The 23940-nt window shown below is 36.7% G+C and overlaps 1 pseudogene; it reads right to left on the bottom strand.

Annotated features, from left to right (window-relative positions):
- LOC141432716 (protein bric-a-brac 1-like) overlaps positions 1-23940 on the bottom strand; it is a 274922-nt pseudogene that overhangs the window by 10832 nt on the left and 240150 nt on the right.

The following is a 23940-nucleotide window of genomic DNA, read 5'->3' as shown; positions in this document are numbered from 1 at the left end:
ACCAAAATATCTACCAGATCTATTGCCGTAATACTATCAGTCTCTTTTAAGTACAGTTTCTTCTTTTTATCTTCATATCTCCATAAGGTAACTTTTATTAATACACAAAACAAGTCATTTAATTTTAGGTTCTCCTTTACAATCATTACATACCTATTTTAAAACTACTGTTTATCCAAATATTTAAACAAAACTCTTGACAACAGCATCGAACATATTAAGAATAGGACGGCAATGGCCGCCCAATTTCAAAATTCATTAGTGTTTTATCAATTGTAACGTACTACCATTCTCTTTCAAGATCGATTGTGATTAGAATATAATATACTATTATTCATTGCGGCATGCGACGAGTAAACTGATATCGCTTGCCCAGCTACAGATAGCAGCGATGAGCGTATTGGTATAGCTGTTTTTTCATAGTAATATATATATATCTAAATGACATTTCCACTCCATGAGTACCTAGTAAGCTCGTTGTAAATAAGTTATTATTTTTGAGCTCCAATCGAAAAGTACAAAAATATATGCCATTAATGATATGTACCTATTCTGGTACTCATATGTTAAATTAAGATCTCTTAATATTATATATACTATGAAATTAGTTTGTGTAAATGAACGATCACTGTACAGACACATGCAGTGTTTTTATTTGTTTGAATGAATTTCTTTTACGAATTAAAAGCTTTGACTAGTGCCATTTGTTTTTTGTACAACTGTCATTGCTATAACATCATTAGAGAAAATAATCCGTGTTTTGAGTATGAAGTTATAGTTAATGCTGTAGATCCCATAAGCAAGTACTTTAATTATGATTCATCATCAGTGCCGTGTTGAGATTTGAACTTAACATTTCTAGTAGAATGAGATCCTTCATAATACAACGATACTATGGAATGCTTTTTACAGAAAGCCCACCACCATCTGAACCCTGTGAGACCGATGAAAGAGAAACCAGGATCTCTGTTTCTCTTAAGTTTTTCTACAAATGCCAATACGTCTGCCAATGACTTTTTGGTTCTCCTATTATAGGGAGAGACACTGGTTTCACAACAAAAGTCTAGAACTGCCCTTTCCTCGCTGGCCCATAAGCCAGCTTCATCGAGAACTGCCATTCGTTTCGACTTTCCCAAGATGTTATCATATAGAGTTCCTTTTGGTATACCATAATGCGTGGCGGCTTGAGTAAAACGCATCTTCTGAGTGACGACGGCTTGCATCGCTTCTTGGAGCTGCGCCTGCGACCACGTCGGAGCTTTCAACTTCACTGTATGACCGTGGAACTCTGATCGACAGATAAAGTTACTTAACTAACGTAACGCCCTTACCTTATAATCCGTAATTGACAACAATGCCAACAATAATGCAGTATGAATAATTAGCTTTATTGCAAGTTATTAGGTACTGCATAGTTGTTAATGAAGTCTAGGCCTATATTTTACCAAAATTCACATTGTTACCATGGAGTAAGAACTATATCTGCTCATGTAGGTAAAGTCAAGTGCAAAAGTAAGTATCTATTCGAACCAATCAAAAATATGTTACTACGGCCTTATTGCGTCGGAATAAGAGTCTGTGGTAACTTATTTTCGAAACTTTGAATTAGTTCATATTTTTACACTTGACTGTACTTTAACTATAATAATATGCAAGTCTTTAAAAAGTATATACATATGTTTCCTTGCGCGCGGTATTTTTCCCACGGTATTACAGCAATACCATCATAACAAACACAAAGTACTACATTTATCGTGTTTGAATACGAAGTATGGCATCATTCATGTACGGATTATAATAGTCCAAGGCAAGCAAATCACTATGTACAATGTAAAAAATTAACAAAAGTAACAATAAATTAGATTTTATTTAGAACTAGATTACAAAAAAAAACTAAATTTATTTAATGAACCTTAATGTGAGTGAATAAATATTTTGTCCGACACACATATTCACAGTAAGTATTCACACCTAAAGCGGCTAATATACTCTGCGCGAGCTACGACTACACTACTGATATGATAACAATAAGAAAGGATATCAACTGACCTGCGATAGAAGACGTGGAGGCTCCGAGCCAGGCGTGGGAGCTTTCCAGCAATTTAGCCTGTGGACAAACAAAAAGCTCATTAGCAAGGAAGTAATTAATGGGAACACTATGTTCACAATATCTAAGTATACCATTTCAAACTTGGATTGTTGAGCCACTCGCCACTGTTCATAATTTAGCCGAGTTATTACAAACTTCTAGTAAATATTGTCATTAGTAAACCAGAATAGCATTACACGGCCAAATTACAACAGTGACAAGTGGCTCAACGACCCCTATTCGCGACTGTTCCTATCGGATATATTAGATATGCGTCAGTACTTGTCTATCAGATATTGATATGAGTAAATGTAATCCCATCAAAAACATAAATGTGAAATAAGAGCTAAGCTTAATTTGTTCAATATATATGCCTTGGTGTTGACACCAATGACAAAAGAAGTGAGATTTAAGCGGGTGCCAAGTTCAATGGTCAGTCCTGAAATTTATATAATATAACAAAATAAAATATTTTATAACAACTTAAAATATTATTTCTTCTATAACTTAGGATAACATATTAAAGCCTAAGGTCTGGCTTGGCTAGGTCTCATACACGAATTATTATTAAGTACCTGCTAAAACAGTCATGGAAGAGCCCTATGTTCGATGGCTAGTTTCTACCGGCAAGCCAAATTTTCTGAAGAACAAAACAAGAACTTACAGCTTTAAAACTTTAAAACTTCTCGGCTGAAAGTAGATAGATGGCGCTGTGTGTAACAGCTATAATATAATTCGTATATGAAAACTAGCCAAGCCAGACCTTAGGCTACAATTGTCCTAAGTTATAAGAAGAAATGATATTTTAAGTTGTTATACAATTATTTTATGTTGTTATGACTATTGAACTTGGCACCCATTTAGATCTCATTTCTTTTGTCGTTGAAGTCTATCATAATTATTTAACTTGGCTCTCATTTCACATTTATGTTTTTGATGGGATATCATTACTTTTTGTACAGAACTTATTAGTAGGTACCTCATCATAATAAAAGTATTACCAAATATTCCACTCGTTATTAATTCACGTCAAGATCTTAAAATTCACATAAAGACTGGCTGACATTAATTTTGATTGCTGATTCTCACATTACAGGTACTTTAAGTACAAGTTAATAGTATAAGTAAGTTACAGGCACTATAAGTACCTAAGCGTTCCTTCCTAATAGAATCAATTAATTGCAAAATTAAAGTAAAATGATAAAAATGTACTAATATTATAATAAATGCATTTAGTTTCTGATTTATTCCTTTGTATTCACCCAACTACCTATCTGGATGCCAAATTTAAACTTTCTAGGTCATCTGGAACTGGGCTAGAGTCAATCAGTGATAAAAAATCGGCCAAGAGCGTGTCGGACACGCCCAAAATAGGGTTCCGTAGCCATTACGAAAAAATTAAGTAATATTTTTCTAAGGATGTCGTATTTTATACGGAATCTTCCAAGTTTAGGTATATTTTATACCTTAGGCTGCTATTTACTCATAAACTACTAATAATTCTCAAGCAAACTTAGCCGTTATAGTTTTCCTTGAAAATTTGATATACTTTTCTACCATCCTGAATTTTTTAAAATTTTTTCACAAACCGGTTTAGATTTTAGAGGGGGGGGGGACGCTCGATTTTAATGAAAATTTGCACTTTAAAATTTAATATTTCGCAAACAATCACTGAATCGAAAAATCGTCTTAGCAAACCCTTAATGGTTTTAAAAGACCTATCCAACGAGTTCCCGCACTATAGGGTTTGATGAGAAAAAAAATCACCCCCACATTACGTCTATGGGAGGTATCCTAAAAAATTTTTTTTTTAAATATTTTATTGTACCATTTTGTTCGCATAGTTTAGTTATATGTCCATGCCAAATTACAGCTTTCTAGCATTGACAGCCCCTGAGCAAAGCCGCGGACGGACAAACAGACAGACATGGCGAAACTATAAGGGTTCCGTTTTTGCCATTTTGGCTCCGGAACCCTAAAAATGACGCTTTTTGACGTTAATATATAATTAACCGATTCAGGTGTGTTTATGAAATTTGGAGCACACTGTATCTCGCAAGTCTCAATATATGAGCCAAATTTGACATGTTTATGTGAAATGGTTTTTGAGTTATGAGGGGGTCAAGTGAAAAGTGGCTCCAAATGGTTCGTGTATATTACACACGGTGCTGCTCGCCAGTTCTGTTAGCTTGTACTCTAGATTTAGATAATAGTATAAAACAGCATTGTTTCATCCGCTCACATACTTTATTTATTTTCTTATGGAAACTTTTTTTTTGTTAAAACAATTCAATGCAACTGAAAACCGCAGAGCAATTTTTAAATACGCTTGTCATTTTTGTGCAACCGAGTGACAAAAAGTTCCGTTTCAACGACATCTGGCGGCGGGTGTCAGCGATGTCACCGCGGCTGACGGCAGGGTATTTGTTGTGGAACAGGTTTATTTTTATACGACCCAATTTTAGGTACACAAGGCCTACAGTTCTTCCGGCACTAGTTAACTAAGAGCGCAAGTGAATCAACGTAAGTATTTATGCGAAAAGTTTGGATAGTTTTTATCCCGGAAAATAGCATAGATCTCGCGGGATAGCGATAGTCAAATTCTTTACAGACGGAGTCGCGGGCATGGGCGAGTAAGTTTTAAATACTTACGTTTTTAAATTGATCTGTATTTTATGAGATTAGTCTTATTTGCTACTTGAGTAAGTAATAAAAACTGTTGTCAATAAGGGACGCCACCATATTATTTAACACCTACCTATAAACTAATAAATAATATGTTACTATTAGCGCATGATGTTGATGTTACATGATGATGATGTATACAATATACTCACAAAGATTCAAGCAGTAGGTAGTACGAAGTTAGTATTAGTCGTTAGAATTGAATGAAAGCGGTACAGGACCATAAAATTATTAAGTTAATAATTTATGTTAGATTACTCCACATTATGTACCTACTTACAAGTATATTTTGATTGCTTTGATACTAACCGCGTCTGGAATGTGTATAGGTAGGAAAGTAGACGAGTTTAAAGTAAGTAGGTATACTTTTGGGAATTAAGGTATGTAATTTTATGACACAGGAAAACAAATTTCAGCATTGTCTCACACCCTTGCCACGAGATCAAACAGCGAGACGTGTTGGTTCCCCGACAACATTAGAAGCGGCCGTGCCACAGAGCGCAGCGCCAGTTGTTCCGCCTATATACATTAATTATAACGGTCAGATGAAAAAGAACAATTCGTCAGTTAATTTACATCTCCCCATTCTATACAGGAAGTTTACGATTGCGTATTTTATCGATTGCTACTGTATTTCACGCGCCGAATGTACCGGCGCTGCGTGCGCGCAAGTTTATTTACGTTCAGCTCGGAGGTAATTGTTAGAGCAAAGAGCGGCATTTCTTTGTGCTCAGCGTTACAACTAAACTTTATCGAAGTTTTAATTGTGAACGCAGACAAAGGACGGCAGTAAAATAGCAGTTATAATGCAGTCCGAGCTGGAGATAAACCGTTTTATTAAGTTGGGCGGGCGACGCGCGCGCCGCTCTCGCGTGTTTACGAAACGTGCACGTGCCCTAAGTACCGGTTGGAACACTGCGATGAATTGTTTGTTTACCCGAATAAAACACTAAAATCCAATTCAATAACAAAGAATTAAAGATCCCGAAATAAAATTTATTGTTCAAGTACGATAAAATAGATTTATTACGCGCCGCGCGAGCTGCGACCGCCTTGCCGATAATATTAGGTACACTCGCCTGCGTCAATAAAAACTGGAACAATACGCCGGCAACTAATTTATACACAAGCTGGGGAATTAATTGTTACGTACATATATTTTTTAAGTTATACTATAATGCATCCATTATGTTGTGAACGTAATGAAGACCTATTAATTCTATTATTTTATTATTATACTATAGCTTGACATTGTTAATTTACTTCATTATAGATAATATTTATAAACAACCCAAGAAATTACTAAAAAAAAGTTCAACTTTTTTAAATTTAACATTGAATTTAATATAATACACATACCAAGTAGCAAAAATGTATCTTATAAACATCCCAAGAGCATTAATTTTTCAGGGTTATATCACACTTAAAGACTGCTTTAAGTGTGGATTTGTGCGCACTTTATAAGTGCGTACACTTTTACAATCGCATTGTAATGGTATTGAGAAGTGTATTTTTAATCTTATACAACTCTTGCTGATGCTATTATAAGAACAAACCGACTTACAAGAGTTAGTTAGCGACTAACAATGTCACCGTTTAAGGGTAAATCCTCTTACTAATGCTGTTTTAAGCTGAAATATGGCTTGTAGTCCTTTGTGATATTGTTATAAGACTGTAATCACAAACCACTGAGTAAAAGCGTTGTGTCCGTGAAAAACATTTTTATTGGAAAAACAAAAGGATGCATCGAAAATAATAATAATAATAATAAATCTTGTAAGTTACTCTCTGTGTATCTGTTTTCTGTATCGCTTACTATTTCTGGCGTACAATAAAGAGTCTTTGTATTGTACCTATTGTATTAATTAATTCTAGCTATAAAAAGGTAATAAAATGACAGCCAACGATATTTTTTATATTTTTTATCACTGGACAGTTTTAAACATTTCAATACAGGCATATTATTACCTACTGAGTTAAAACAACAGTGATGTGACTGAACCCTTAATACAAAATATATATTATTATATTGTATGGTTATTAGAGAACTACGTTACGTACCTACCCTAAGAAAATATAGTTACTAATTAAACCTTATTTCCATATTTTGTCCGAATGAATCTCTTTATTTATTTCATAAATCTAAATGTACGAAATCCAATTAGTCATCGCAATTCAATTTATGTAGTCTCAATTAAAGGTAATTTAAACTTTAAAACTTTTATTTGTACTTTATTTATTCAATACTATAATAAAGTGCGGGACAGAAGTATTACTCGTCCTTAGCAAGAAAAGCCTTAGCTTGAGTTATTATTAAAGGGGAGGGGGAGGCTCCTGGCGCCGTCCTTAAGCAAACTAAATAAAAAAAACACATTAGTGAGCATCAATGCCCGCATTGAACCGGACTCGGATACTTCACTATAATGCAAAACATTTCTATAGTTATTTGTACAATTTTTGGACAATAAGTGGTACTTAATTCTTGTGTTATGAACACTCAGCGACTGATAGCGTAAATCGTTTTGTGTTTTCGTATTTACCTACTTCAGCAGGATTTCTCCCATCAAAAGCCGGTAGCTAGGTACTCGTAAGTCAAGTTGACTGCATGTTCAGCAAATTGTTTGTAAAATTGAAAGTTATTCTCATACCGGCCAGCATTTCGGGCGAAGCCGATGAGTAATAAAGACTAGAATAAAAATAAAGCAACCATACGTGATTGCGAATCAACGGATGAGTAAGATGCTACGGCACTTCAGCATAATTTGGAGAGTTCATTACACAGGGTAATGCGGGTCCGAGGCTCCATCAGCCGGGAATTACAGCAGAGTGAAGAGCCCAAGTGTGAAAGTGCACCGCTCTGGTAACTTCCTCAAGGTAAATGAGTGCAATCCGAGAGTTCGGTCATTATTTATCTTATTTCGCCGCTGCGGCCTCTAATCGAAACTATCCTGCGCATGAAATGCAATAAACTTCCGCATTGGACCGCAATTACGTGGAAATGTGCGCAATAACTTCAACTTAATGTTGGCTAGCTTGCTAGTCAAATTATTTATTATTCAAATAATTATTTTACAATGAAACATTGGGAAAATAGAGTTCCTACCAAAATGACTATGTATATGAACTCTGTGGGTTGTTGTTTGTCATTGTCAGTAGTTGTGACGAACTGTGAACTTTTAATAATATTTTATCAAGAAACGGCGGGTAATTAAGTAAATGACGGTGGATTTTTCTTTGTTCTTAATATCAACTTTATAAGAATTGATTAGAAATACCTTAGGCTAATTTCGATTAACAACATTCTTCTGTTGTTGCTGATAACGCACTTTCCCTACCTATGCTAAAAAAGCGATTCAATTATATTAGTAACATATTTTTTAAAAAATTCGAGGTTTCTCTTTCTAGTCTAGGGCGTTTCGAAAAAAGATCAACGATAAGTATCTTTAATAATCAACAAGTAGGTACAAGTTTTTTTTTTAAATAACTGCGTTATACATAATAATATATTATTAGTAATAACCAACTAACACCCCACTAGTTCACCTCTCAGTTTGAAAATGTTAAGTGGTTTTCAGGATGGTAGAGCGTTTTATTTGTGCAGACGAGACAGTTCGAGATGCGCGAGGGGCGCGGGCGGGCGGCGCTCAGGGGTGAAGGATAAAACTAATCACACATCCTCTCCGACGACAAGGGTGTAGGCACAGTACCGCTGATGCGCCTGTGGCGGAAGGAAAACCACCGAACGAGCATTCGTCATGGCACAGAGTTAACCCACAATTAATTATAACTTAGCTTTTATGTTATCAACATTTATTTTTTGTTTAATTATTATTACTACTTTTTATTTGACAAATAAAACAATATTCTGAATTGTTTATTTTTAAAAATTTAAGGATTTTAAAAATGGTGTTGATGCTACTTTTTAAACGACTTCAAAAATGTGTCTTTATTATTACTCAGTCAGTTATGTACCGTTTTTCAAAATTCTTTTTTTGTTTGAAAGAATATTCTTCTGTGGTGGTCCCATTGTGACCAAGTCAAGATCTGATAATGGGATCCTAGGGAAATCGAGGGCAAACCTCACATTTTATAGGTACACCTATGTCGATTTTGGCATTTTTAGCATTAAGATAAGCATTTACATTCAGAGAGTATCATTTAGTAACCTGGACCTGATGAAGAAGACCGTAGATGACCAATGGAACTCGTCAAAGTTATGTACCTAATGCTCGCTCGTCTATAAACGATCATGATTAATATACTTAGATAAGCGACTAAGAAAAAGCTTTAAGTTAATGGTTCTTTCTAACTGATCTGATGCTGAAGCCAGAAGGTAGGCAACGGAACTCTGTTATAAAACATCTTAACTAAGTCGTGTTCGTTGTGAGATGTACTTTGGCTACGAATCACTAAAAAGTGAGAAATAAAGAACATTTTTAACAAAAAAGTAAAACCGACTCCAAAGAAATAATAAAAATGTCAAAAAAATGGAACCGACTACAAAACCTTTGAAAATATTTTTCTAGGTACCTACTAGCTCGAAATTGGTGACTCAGCACGACCCAGTAGGAGGGATTGAAACCCATGGTATGTAGGTGAGGTAGACGACTATTGTTCCACTCCTGCTGGCTCGTGCTGAGGCAAGGCACCGACTTCGAGCTAGTAGGTACCTAGAAAAAAAATTTCAAGGGTTTTGTAGTCGGTTCCATTTTTTATTTATTTTTTATTTTTTTTGGAGTCGGTTTTACTTTTTTGTTAAAAAATATTTTAAGTTAAGCACTTGTAACAGGACTAATTCGCACTTTCATATAAGTTGATTTTACTTAATGATTTTATTTACTTGTCCGACTGTTGATTTTTTCTTGTTGTTTTATTTTTTATTGTATCCTTATGTTACGGAGTACAATTTTTTTTTCTTAATAAAAATATCAACCAAAACCATTTGGTTATTAGAGAAACAAGTGAAAGGTTAAGAGGTTAAGATAAAAAAAAATGAATAACATTATGTTTCATGAATTTTCAAATTCCGTTCTTCGAGCTCTTTCTAGGTGCCGCTCGAAGGATATAACAACAATTGATATAATGCAACAATTGATTTAATTTGCAATTGATTAATATACATTTTAACTTAAAAATCAAACTTATTTCTATTGTTCTTAATTCGATTTGATGTACTTTGGGTAAGGTTACGTTAGGTTTATTTTATAAAAAAAGTTCTGTGAAGCTCCTATCCTTTGAAATTATATCAAACGTTGTTATATCCAGAGACAATAAATGTAAAATTGTTATATCGATCATTACACGCCCGCTTTTCTATCATCTTCATCATATTTCATAAAAAAAATGTAACCCTCGTCATCATACTCGTGTCAGTCACACGACGTTCATCTTCAGATCAGAGGCCATATTCATATTGCCTAACGATGCTGACACTCGCGATCACAATCAAATGACAGTTTTTGTATGCAGGTCCTCCGTGCACAGTGTAGACTTGAAGCCTGTTAACATTTAGCCTTCCAATACGCGGTCGTGTCTCCAGATCGACAAGACTTTGAGAAACTTTGGATTCTTTATGGGGGCATAAGTAATTAAATAATAATTAAGTTGTTCTCGTGAGCGCGGAATAAACGAATTCTTTGCAGACGAAGTCACGAGCAACTGTCGGTTCAATCTGTTAAGCACTCATGGAAATGGAGGTAAAAATTGACACAACTTCAATTAAAGACCATATTGTGATACCAATTCCCAAAATCAAGTATAAGTTGGTTCTTCGTGCTATGATAGAATATAAAAAGGCTTAAAGCTTTGCGTTACTATTTTACAAAAATTAGGCATACAAAAGTAAGTAGGTACAACGTAATCTGATACGTATGATTTCTTGATTCTGTAAAGTCATAGTGAATTTTAAACAACTTATATTATTTAGTTTGGATAAGAGAGCTTCGCTCCCGCTCCCGCTGCCGCTCAACGACTAATCCGCCGTGCACGGCCGCGTGTTCGCACCCCACCGCACCGCTTCTGCATTATCCATTTCCACATTACTGTCTTTTTGTTCCCCGTTTGATTGTTTAAACGTGCGTCGATGTGGTATCCACTGGTCGTTATTTTTCCATAGAGCTTTCACTTGAAATGGCTTCAGTCAATTGTGGAAAAATGTTGCTCTTATTGTTTCTGAAGAACAATAACTGCCTTCATTTTATATGTTTACAGAGTCTGAAGGCTCGATAGCCACTTTGCATCTCTATTACACGTTTTTCCTATTGTTCATAGTCCGAGGGATTTCCTTTTGTTCTTAGATCGGTATTTAAATAGGTATTAGACGATTTCCGCTGCATTTCGTTTGTTTCTTTCAGCGAGAATTTCTTTAAGTACATTGATACCTACTTGATTTGAATAGTTTGAAATGGGGCAGCAACGAAATGTTTCATGGAATCAGTATTAGGTAATGTGGCATGGCTACAGACATGTTATTATAGTTGATAAAGTTAAAAGTTAAGTACGTAACGCGAGCATTACAAGGCGCACGCCCCGCCCGATCGCGTCGCCGTGGCCGTACGCATCACAACTTCGTGTCCAGTCCAACTACGGCCTTACTTTATTAAGAAATGTGAACATTCATATTTGAGTACATCACTTTGTCCTTTGTTTATAGGGGACATGTATAATTTGCCGCTATTCATACTGTAATACACTATGGTTTGATCCATCGGATATGTTATTAAATAATTTCGGTACAAAAAGACGTCTATATTCGAAATGAGACAATAAGTAAGCGTTTTACTTGAAAAATATAGCTCTCTTGCATTTTAATAGTAATTATAGTGTGTGAATAATATATCATTTTCCAGCCGGTAGTGGCGTATTGTTAATAAATGCTAAGGTGGGTTGGCCACAACTTAATTCTTAGCTGTCGCCGCCGAGGCAGATTGTCTCGGAATCCCGGCTCATTGGAAGAAAGGTTGGAAGAAGGGATCTTGATCAATTGATCAACTTAAAATTGACAACTATCGCCATGTTGTGGATTATTTGCGCTTGTATAGTATTACTGTGTAGAAATGTGCACACTTAATTAAATAAAAAAGTTATTGTTGATTTAAAACGAGTACAAAGACAACGGGTTAAGTTTGTTTCAAATCTTTGCGTTAATTGCTGAGAAGCAGCCGCCGTGACAATATTAAAGTCAAACATTAGTAACGCGTACTTATGCAAAACGACTCGGAATTTATTTGACTTCGGCGTAGTTTCGGTGTTAGCGACGATGTAAGCAAGACAAACATGTTAATTTTCACCCTCGAGTTTCGTTCCCCACCCCTGGCCCCCACAGAGCACCCCCGGCCCTCCCTAATACTACAAGTTCGGCCCGAGAAAGGTGAAATTACTGAATTATTCAATAAAAACACAGAAAAACGTTTATTTATAAAAAATTGTTTATACAAGAACTGTTGATTTTATTGTGCATCGTATATTATTACGCACGCGACACCTAAACTAAAAACTTAAAAAAATGCTACTTTCGAAAAAAATAATGGTATGTAGGTACGAATTCGTCAGAACTGCAGACTATATGTAATTAATGTTAGAATAAAAATATGCGATAAATTATTCGGTAGAAAATAACTTGTGAAAATATTAAAATCCGCAAAAAACAATAAAAATACTTGTTATAAGTCATAGATCTTCCACCAAAGAAAATATCAGACAAACAAAACCAAGACAATAAATACTATTAGTAGGAATAGTACTAGATATGTATTCCAATGACTGTGTAAATTAATGAAAAAATCAATTCCCGCATAAATGGAGTAATGTCTGAAATTATTAATGTGATAAATTATTCAGATGCTGAAACGTGTCCTGTAATTTGTAAGTCCAGTACCTATCAGTTAATAACTACCTAATATTACTGGTAGGTATAACACTATTAAACTGTTAGTCCCTTATAAAATACTAGTTTTACCCGCAGCTTCGCTCGCGGGAACCATTTATAAACATTTAAAAGAAGCAAGTTATCAAGCAAGCATGCAAGTGAGCATGTAAGCAAGCATGCAAACAAGCATGCAAGCAAGCATGCAATCAAGCATTTAATTTTGCACGAAATAACGCAAGAATGCATGCATTCAGTCATGCAAGCAAGCATACAGGCAAGTATGCAAGCAAGCATGCAACATGCAAATAACAGATCAAGCAAGCATACTCCCAAATGTGTGTTGATGTGTAATCAAACATACAAGCAAGCAGAGTTAGTACGCCAGTAGTGGTAGTGAAAATTAGTTATTTAGTTAATTTATTTATTTATTATTGGTGATCCATCTTGTTATCGGAAAGTGGAATGAGTTTGAGTGAAAATGTACCTACTTGCTAATCGTGGGTTATTATTACGGCGCTGTATCCATCGGAAACTTACTAAGGATGTGTATGTAACGTTAGAAGTCTTCATCATCATGATCATCATCGGCCTATCTTAGTCCACTGCTGGACATAGGCCTCTCCAGTTGCACGCCACTGAGCACGATCCTCGGCCAGCCTCATCCAGTTCTTGCCAGCTAACCTGCGAAGATCATCGCTCCACCTAGTCTGAGGGCGTCCTATGCCACGCTTGCCGAAGAAGTTTAGAAGTCTTATGTACGCAGATATAAATGTAAACCGACTTTAATTTCGAGACCTTTGAGATAAAAGTGAAACACTTTTTATTTTAAATATCTTTTTAACACATTATTTCAAAAACGCTTGTGAAAATGTGCATTCATCTTATTTTTAGACCGGTCGGTCAGCGGTGAGAATACAAAACGGAACGCCATTTTTTTTGGGGTAAAAAATATTTATTATTTATTCTGGATTTCAAATATGACTTACGATAGCCGTCATCCGCCGTGACTCCGTCCGCGCAGAATTCATTTATCGCTATCCCGCGGGAACTATGCAATTTTCTGGGATAAAAACTATCCTATGTCCTTTTGAGAAACGTCGGAAGACCTTTGCTCAGATTTAAGGACTGCGCTAAGCGAGACATTGACCAATTTGACTGGGAAAAGTTGGCGGAGAAACGCACAGATTGCGGACGTAACGTGTATTGGAGGGTCGCAAGTATTGCTATGAAGCCTGGCTCAAGGCACTTGCTGACAAGAGACAGAAACGACCCCAAGGCACCAACATCCGCAGATTTCTCTTGTCTGGCCTGTGGGCGAACATGTCGCTCTCGCATCGGTCTGGTCAGTCACCAAAGACGTTGTCCACAGGCGCCGCGCCAAAATTAGTCTGCAACAGACGCGTAGGCCTGATGATGATGTCCTTTTCCGGGACTCAAAATATCTGTATACAGAATTGAATTCCAATCGGTTCAGTGCTTTAGACGTGATGTAACAAACAAACAGACTTACAAACTTTCGCATTAATAATAATTACTAGTGTTTACCCGCGGCTTCGCACACGTAAAACATTTGATCCAGCAACTGAATTGAATATTCGGGATTTCTTTAAAATTCCCGTAGGAGCTTCCGAATTTTAAATTGTGGTTTCCATTGACGTTACATTAAAAACAATCATGTCAAATTTCATGACTCTAAGTATCTCTAGTCTATTGTTATTTCGAGTTTTTTTCCCTATCCCGTGGGAATATCGGAATAAAAAGTAGCCTATGCTTTATTCCAGATGTTTAGCTATCTACATACCAAATTTCATCCAAATCCGTCGAGCCGTTTCAGTGTGAAGGAGTAACAAACATACTCACTCACTCACACACTTTCGCATTTATAATATTAGTAGGATAGTATTTATAGTGGGATTACTAGAGCATAAAAGCATAATAGATGCGTGTTAGCAGAAAAATGTTATAGGCATGTTCTAGCCAGTTCTGTTTTGGAAGTAGTTGTAGTCAGTATATAGTGTCTTTTGAACACCTGAGAGGGTATATTGTGATGAAAGTGATTCGAATCAGTTGTTCAGATATTGTTAGCTAATAAGATATAATTCATCATTACGTCTCATCTTAGCCCATATACGAGTATATTTACGTCCCACTGCAGGGCACACGCCTTCACTCAGAATTAGAGGACCGTACCTAGTTCTCACGCGGGACAAATGCGTATTGGGAACTTCATACACACACCATTAAATTTCTTCGCCAGTAAAAACAGGTTTCTTAACGATGCTTTCCTTCGCCGTAAAGCTCGTGGTACATTTCAAAAGTAACTTAAATCTCTTAAATCTTAAGTCTCTTAAATTCCGAAAAACTCAGAGGTGCGAGCCTGGACTCGAACCCACGACCCTCTGCTTGAGAGGTATGTAATAGGCCCGAACACTAGACCACCACGGCGTATATATTATAGTGCGCTCAAGTGGCTTACAATAGTTACGTACGAGTACGTTGAGCAAGCAGAGGACAGGAGGTCGGTTGTGGCCGGTTGCGTTAGATGCGAGGCGGCCGAGAGTGTGGATCGGCCACGGGGCGGCGCGGCGTCGTCGGTGCTACCTTGTCAAGCGATCGAAACCAGAAGGGGTGAATACGTAAAAAAAAACGCTGCTAATAATCATAGAATTAGTTCTGAATAATTATTACTTAGGACCTCAGTCTTAGGTTGTAGTATTGTTGTTGTTGTAGTATAGGTAGTGCCACAACACAAGAGTTGAATTAAATGATCTCGACGCGCGGCTGCGTGTCAAGCCAAGTTCAAGCAAAGGAACTGGCTAGCCAGCGCCGAGTGTAATATTACACGAACCACTTGGTGCCACTTTTGACCCTTCTATAATTCAAAACCTCTTTAACGTAAACACATTAAACTACGTGTGTTTAATTATATCCATAAGGATCTAGAAGCCCTAATTTCATGAAGCTAGCTCAAACGGTCATAAGATATGAAGGTCAAAAAGTCGTAAATTTTAGCACTGACTGAGTGACATATAGTACCTAAATCTAACCTACTTACAGATGACCTAGAAGGATGAAATTTGGAATCCAGCTCTGTAATTGTGTGTAAGCGTAGGAAAAAATCTAAAAATAAAAAAATAGTTAAAAAATTGTAGCGTTGGAATTGTTACAAGCAGATATTTGAAACTATCCCAATATATTTATTATTATATTTGATATTAACAGAGATATAAAAATAAAATTAAGTCAAAAAATAAGTGGTGTCCCCATACAAAAAACTTGTAATACACTAAATCTCAATACCTGCCTAGTTTTCTTTACAAAAAGTAATGATATCCCACCTAAAACATAAATGTAAAAAAGGAGAGCCAAGTTCAATACAAAAATTATGCTTGGCTGTGCGCTTTACCGCAAAAAGAATGGAGATCTAAACGAGGGCCAAGTTCTATGCAAAATCCAAATATGTATTTATAGGAACAAAATAACATTATGAACAAGTATTAAACTCTATTTATTTGCTTTATTGGATACCTAAATAATTGCTGTTATTTAAAAATGTGAGATCTTAAAGTAGGTTAGATTTATTATATAGACTTGGCCAGTTTATATATATATACATATATGTTGAATAACTATAAAATTACTGATGTAATGAAAACTGGCCAAGTCAAATCTAACCTACTTTAAGATCTCACATTTTTAAATAACAGCAATTGTTATAGGTATCCAATAAATGGATGTTTAATATGTATTTATCTATATAATTATGTTTATCCGTTGCCTAGTACATAGTACATGGACATAGTACAAGCTTTGCTTAGTTTGGGATTAGGTCAATTGGTGTCAAGTGTTCCATGATATTTATTTTTTAAAGCAAAGAAATAGAATTTAATACTTGTTCATAATGTTATTTTGTTGCTATATATACATATTTTGGTTTTTGCATAGAACTTGGCACTCATTTAGATCTCTATTCTTTTTGCGGCGAAGCCCACAGCCAAGCATAATTTTTGTATTGAACTTGGCTCTCCTTGTTTACATTTATGTTTTTGGCGGGATTATATTATACACACACAGCTACATGAAGAACTGATTGCATAAAAGGAGAACGAATGAAATAAATAAGTGAATATCAACATCCCGCTGTCACTATATGACGTGTTCTTGTGCGCTCACTTCAGCTCTCGTGGCTCTACCTATAGTATTTTTATAGGCATGATGGGTAAGTCTTAGAAGTGGCTAATTTGACAACTTTGTGCGAATGCAGAGAGCGTGGAGCAGCGGCGCGAGTGGCCCAAGGCGGCCCAACTAATGGCTCAAATTGAATGTTAACACAATTACTAATCGGCCGTACAACGCTAACGGAGAAATTTTCCGCCTGCGCATGTTTATAATTAATTTAGAACATTAGTAGCACGCGTATGTACGACTCACTGTCTATTGTGTTGTGTTTCCATATTGTTCGCGAGAGCGCCCTGTTCACTCCCTGTTATGTTTAAATCGTCCTCCTATTTTCCTTAGCAAACGAATTACGCCGTCTCGGTATTCCATTCCAGATCCATCGCGCCGGGCTAATGAGATGTGAACGTAATTTATAATATCATCTTCTGTTTTTCATCATCATCGCGAGGGCTCGTTGTTTTGTAGGTATGTCGGTTTTGTAATAAAGCCCTTGCCCCGAGCACTTCCACATCATAATGTCTACATTATGACGTTATATCAATTACTTCTACCTACGGGTTGTATACATTTATTACAACATTTAATTCCAACTGTCTTTCAAATATAATGTCACGGCAGTGAAATAAAACAAATAAAATAACAACACAAACGTTCAAAAGTTAAGCGACAACTAATTAAAAAACAAAACCAGAAAGCTTCACTTCAGCGTGGGGGAAACTGGCTTTCCCGCATTAAAACTCCTTCTTTTACGCGCGCTTTCCCTTTCGTCCAGTTAATGAGGGTTAAGGACCTTCGTTTGTTTTGACGCATAATGTTCTATTTTCAAATCCGTCCATGAAGTTGCTCGTTTTTCAGCCACGGCCTAGTTTGACATCCAGGAGGTTTTGAAAGCTCTTTGAAAGCTCCATATCAAACTTTATAAGGGAGAATAAAATAACTAGGTAACAGCATCTATGTGCATTAAGCACATCAGTGATTGCCGCCGCAGCGGCGTCGGCGCTGCCGGAGCGCGGCCGCGCGCGTGAAGTGCGGGTGTCGCGCCGCGGCTCGCGAGCGTCTACTCCTATATAAAGGTACGGTCGCGTCGTCTCAACAATATAGCCATGTTTATATTCCCGGCGTATTCCTTTGAACTCGCATGTGGGCCCGAGGAAACGTAAAATAAACAGAACTTTCTCGTAATGTTTAATTAAATTAATCAGTCGGTTGATTAGTCGATGGTTCGTCGGCGCTGCCGTAAACAAAGCGAGGCGCGGCGTCGTGTCGCCGGGCTTTGATCTCGCGAGACTCTCCTCGCGCCATCGCATTGCCATTGCATCGTGTTGTTGTATTTGTACGCCATTGTACGCTGCGAGGACGATCCCGCCGCAACCCGTCGCCAGCTGGCGGACCCTCAATGTGTTTTACAAACTTTCCTTCGTAAAACATTTTGGAAGAAATATCTAAGCATTTCGAATATGCCATTCCTATTGTTATTGCAATGATTGTATATTTCTTAACCGACAGAATATTGCATTTTTAAATAATATCAATTTAACCTTGATCACGGTGCGGTTATTCATGAATGACCTAGCGCTAGTGTATTATTTACAGACAAGACAACGCATTTAGTAACTACATCGAAATAAATTGGACTCCTAAAACGTCCACTATACAAATGTCTGCCTCAATGGGGATTCAAAAAAACCACGATGCTAGAAGTTTTAATTATTGACTACTAATCAACTGTCTGAATTAATTTTTAATCGTTTAATTAAAACATTGAACCCCAAACTAAATATTATCAAAGAACGTACTCTGTGACTACAACTTGTTCTCTCATTTGTTTTGTTGCACAGAATATGTTAAACAAAATTTATTATTAGCGGACATTAAAGATGCGAGGCGCCGGCTACGCCGCCCGCGCATTATCTCAATACTACACACAAACATAAAATGCGCTATTACATGACTCATTATGCCTTTCTTCTCTCATTCCCAGTGCCTATTTAGTTGTGCCCTAGAGAAGACTGTTTCTTATGATACATGAAATTTGCATAAGCTTGCAATTATTTGTACTTATTAATACCCTGGCAAATTTATTTAACCATTGTTTGGATTCCTACCGTCGAACACATAATTAGAATTCGATTTTCTTAAAAAAATATTAGAAAGCTTAGTAAAAATCATATATTTTCTTGCCATTACAGTATAATTTAAATTTTAAATTTCCGATGTTTCTACGACATTTAGGTATTACTTAGGTACTGAATTGTTATTAGATTTAGCTAAATTTTTTCCCATTTGCAAGTCAATGTGGCCATTATCATGAATAGTTGAAGATTGAATATCAACTTATGTACTTATGTACAAGTTAGAAACTGTTTAACATACTAGCATGCTGCAGGTCTGATGAATGCAAAATCTTAATTTCATCGTCGTTAATTAATGCATTATTATTATGCAATGTCGACCAATTATGGCATATAATAGGATATGACTATCGTTTCACAACTCTCTAAATCTAAATAATCAAATTGATTGCTGAACTACTCGTAGCTTACCCGCAGCGCAGGAGACCTGTCAAGTGATTTAGCGTATCTTCCCCCCTTTTTCTAAACTTCAATTACCTTGTACATACTTTAGTTGACAGACAAAATCACAAAGACATTAATTTATGAAAATCACAACGTATTGCCTTTAGCTTATCTTTGCGTAATATGTTTCTGCCGCTCTTTGTAAGGGGCGTGGAATAATGGGTACATGGACAGCACACATGTAGAGGTGTCAAATTTTCTTAAACTTGATATTTTTCAGCAAGGCAAAAATAAGCTTGTAATTTTATTTACGTGTTTTACCTATGTTAAAAAAATGTAGCAGTGAAAATAACTTTATGAGTAGGTATGTTTATAGTGTTCGCATCCTACGTGATGGTCAGGAATGAACATAGATTCCAATATTAGCCTTATTTATAAGTCAACAGCCGTTCCCCCACGACACTACGTGTTCACTGTGCGAATGAGAGCCCGATCTAATTCTGTAATCCCGGTGTTTCCAATCTGTCCAAAGATTGATCAAAATCTGAATAGGAAATGACCGCTTCGTCGTTAGTGCTAAAGAGGGTAAAAGCCTGATTGTACTGAACATAATCATGTATGTTTTATGAGAGCGATCTCTGACGGAGGTCTAAGGACGGCGGCGTCGACCGCGGAATCCGATTTGAGGTTTTATAAAGCGAGGCGGTTGTCTGTGAAATTATCCGGGCGTTTATTCAAATTAGGACACGCGTGACGTGTGATGTAATTGGAGAAACGGCGAGGGTCTTCCTGGCGTTCGGGTGAGCGCGCAGCGCTTGCAGAGCGCACTAAGTGCGCCCAACCGGCCGGAAAATTGCCGAGAGAACAGCGAAAATTGTGGAAATATCAAAAGACACGTTTACTTATCAGGGAATACGTACGTAAGTATGTAGACTATTTGGAATCAATTGCTTATCGTTTCCAAAAACGTTGCTGGAAGAAAACCAGAACTCTAGTCTTTCATCTTTTATTTTTTCTTTGAGTATTGTCTTGTCTTCTTTATCAAACTATAATATTTTACGAATCCCTAAGCACATTTTTGTCTTCACTCGCAGCCAGATACGGCAGTATGCGGTCGATTATTTTTAATTGCTACAAGAAATAAATCACAATAGGTGCTGTATTTTCTGACATCAAATGAGGTGTAAAATGGGAAGTACCTTTACCAGCTTTAGTCTTGCAAAATAAAAGTGTAACTAGTCCGTTGAAAACATTCTATTGAAACGTAACAATAATTTACATCGTTGAAAGAGAAAAACATCTAAAAAGGCCAACAAGTGGACGGAGCAAGCGAGATATTTGCAGTAGTTTGCATAAATGCATTAAGTGTAGGAACGGTGAAACGATCGCTGTGGCACGTACAGTCGCCGGGGTAAGTGACAATAAAATCATGATAAAAAACTGGGAAAGTACGCAAAGAATAAAAGATTTCATATTAATTTCAAAGTGAATGAATCAAAAATCAAAGTGTCAATTATAGCCGGACACGCTGCGTTGCTGAGCTAGGATGTTCCATTGAAATAGTTTTGAATCTTGGTTGGTTCTTCTGTCAAACTGGTTTTCCTGTCAAACACTTTCACCCGTAATATTACATTACTTGCACACTCCATTAAGGTATTTTGTGCAAATGATTGAGGAATATTCCCTTAACAATTACCTCTTCGAAAAGATGGATACAAAATTGTTACCAATCTGTGTGTAATTGAAATTCCATAACATGGACATAGCCATAACTCACATTATAATTTTAATAGCTTTTGACGAGAAATTCTCGTATTTATTTTGGGGATTTCAGAAACGGGTCTGACGACTTCGATTAAATTTATTATGAGGTGTTTTCGGGGGCGTACAATGTAGATGTACCTATCTTGGTGGACCTAGCTTGGTCTTGTCTCTGCAATGGGAAAGCACGTGCTTTCGAGTTTTGGCCGGTCGCCCTGGTACTAATAATTTTATAATTAATTAACAAAGCCTGCCATTGAATAATATTTAAAAATTGCGCATGAAGCCGTTATACTTACTTAACTGCTCATATCGTTAACAGGCATCCGGCCACAATCTTGCTTGAAATTTACTTTTCACTGGGGCCCTAAATGGATTAGAAAATGGTTACAATTTTTTTGGCAACGCATCTGCAATACCCCTGGTGTTGCAGATGTATATGGGCGGTGGTGATCTCTTACCATCAGGAGACCCACTTGCTCGTTGGCCATCCAGTAAAATAAAATAAAAAAAAGTTTAGGTAGGTATTTTAGTTAGCTTGCTAGATAAATTGTGCTGAATTTAATATCAAGCTCTAAAGCCAGATGAGTAAACACCAAAGTTCACCAATCAGAATCAAGTAGCCTTTGGGAAATGACATGTTCATTATCGTTTGATCAAAGTTCCATAATAAATAAAGATAAAAAAAAAGAATCAAGTAATCCAGTGGTTACTTGGTTTTGATTAAGACCTTTCAGTAATGGTCACGTTTTCTCTTACTATCATGTACTGGCGCTAATCCTGTCGGATACACAAAGATATACCTACGACCTCATACAAAGGTAGGCATTTGTGTTAGTAAGAACTTATTGCTAAGTTAGATTTTAAACAATACGCACTCTAATATCAATATGCTAAAACAATAAATCAAATTCAAGGAAGGAACCCTTGATCGAATGTAATATAAGTCACGAATGACTTGAGTAAAATTCATTGCGGCCAACAAACAGTTTCAATCCAATAAATGCTACCGAACAATGAATGGTTTGATCACGAAAAAATCATCTACAAGACAGTCGTGCTCGGGCGCTTCACGAGCGAATACGGTAGTCGTGTCGCGGATCAGGCGGGTTGGGACTCCATTTCATTTTATTGGCAAGCTCACGCCGACAGGCCGCTCGTGGTTTACGAGCCTGTCACTCGCCGGCGACAGCTCGAGATACCCACTCTTCACTTGACTAAATCAACACCTAGTCGAAACGCCGATTGCACCTCTCGTTTCAGTGCTAGATCCGCCTCGCACTGATCACAATATTGTGCCATGTACACTGTAAAACAGCCAAAAGCATTCACATAACGAACATGATCTCATTCGTGCCTTTCTTCCTTCGAAGTAAGAACGGTATGAACGTTAGAATGTGTTCAGCTTAAAAACCTTAGTAAAAGTCTTCCTACTTTTGGTCACGTCGGACGTCATTGCTATTTAAAAAAGAATGTTCTCAACTATATTACATAAGAAAGTTATAATATTATATTAGGTACGTTAGATTGTCTCAGACGTAATAAAAAGGAGTAGGTACACACACGGCGAGGCGTAGTTATTTCGGACTAGCCGTTCGCAGAACCCCGTCTTAACTTTTTATTTGGTCAGAGGTTCGAGGGATAAATGTGAAAACTACATTTGCGAAGATTATTATAATAATATTTATAATAATGACACCATACTCTTTGAACAGTCGTTAGTGTTATAGAGCTGCCAGTACAACAACAAGTGCTAATGTGCTATACAACAGAGAACTTCTCCACTGCTACGGTCCGGTCACCTACGCGTATAAGTAATTAGGTGTATACCTACTTGACGCGCATAAAAGTAGGTGATTTGTTTTTTACCCCATAAAGAGAAGCCAAAAGAAAGGTTTTGTTTAAGTTACAAAAAGTGTACATAAAATAACATTGTTATATACATTAAACATTTCCCTTTCAGCTATGGCAAATTTTTGTTTTCTATATTGCTTAGTGCGACTTCTCTCGACCGGTCCACTGTGCATGTGCAGCTTCCGAGCGGTCGCATAGTTGACACCTCACTACCGAGGGTAGGCCCTATGGCAGGGTACAATAGTAGTTGTCAAATGAGAGTGATGAATCTGATCCATAATTAATTACTTAACTAATATAATCTGCGGTGGCCGGCGACGTGGACGGCCCGCGTCCAGCAGCGCCCGCGCCGCGCCTTGCCGTGCCCATTAACACAAGTTGGAACAAATCCTGTCCGTGTGTTATGTTTTGTTCAAAACACAAGGGCTATATTTTATAAAATATACAACAGTTTAAATGATAATTTATACTCCATTGTTATTCATTGATGTTATTATATGTATATTTTGCCATTGTTTCAAATCAGAGCATATTTCATGCAATTTAATGTTTCAAGCCGCGTTCCACCGAGCGCGATGGATGCCACAATGCTTCAGATTGACATGCGCTATATTTTAGAGCAGTGAACGAAAGACAAATAATAACAATATCACCCACGCCTGTAGCGAATTGCAACGTTACCATATTATGTAAAGAAATGCGAACGAGCACTCCTAAATGTATATTTAGCAGCCGATGCATAACCGATAGTTTGTATAAATAATTCAATGTACAGTTTATAACGTTACTTTAGAATTCATTTAAGTATATGAAGACATTATTGAAATTTATGGCGTCAATTTGAATTTTATATAGCTCGTATAACACATGCAATTGATGCATTGACGTTCATCCTGCGATGTTTAACATTTCAAATATTGTGTGAAGGAAAATGAGATCCGGATTTATTAATAGTGATTCAGGGTCTCGGAAGTAAGAAAGATTCGTCT

This window comes from Choristoneura fumiferana, chromosome Z (assembly GCF_025370935.1).
Source record: "Choristoneura fumiferana chromosome Z, NRCan_CFum_1, whole genome shotgun sequence".
NCBI classification, from domain to species: Eukaryota; Metazoa; Arthropoda; class Insecta; order Lepidoptera; family Tortricidae; genus Choristoneura; species Choristoneura fumiferana.
The sequence above is the reverse complement of the archived record's forward strand: the minus strand, read 5'-3'. Positions and strand labels throughout refer to the sequence as shown.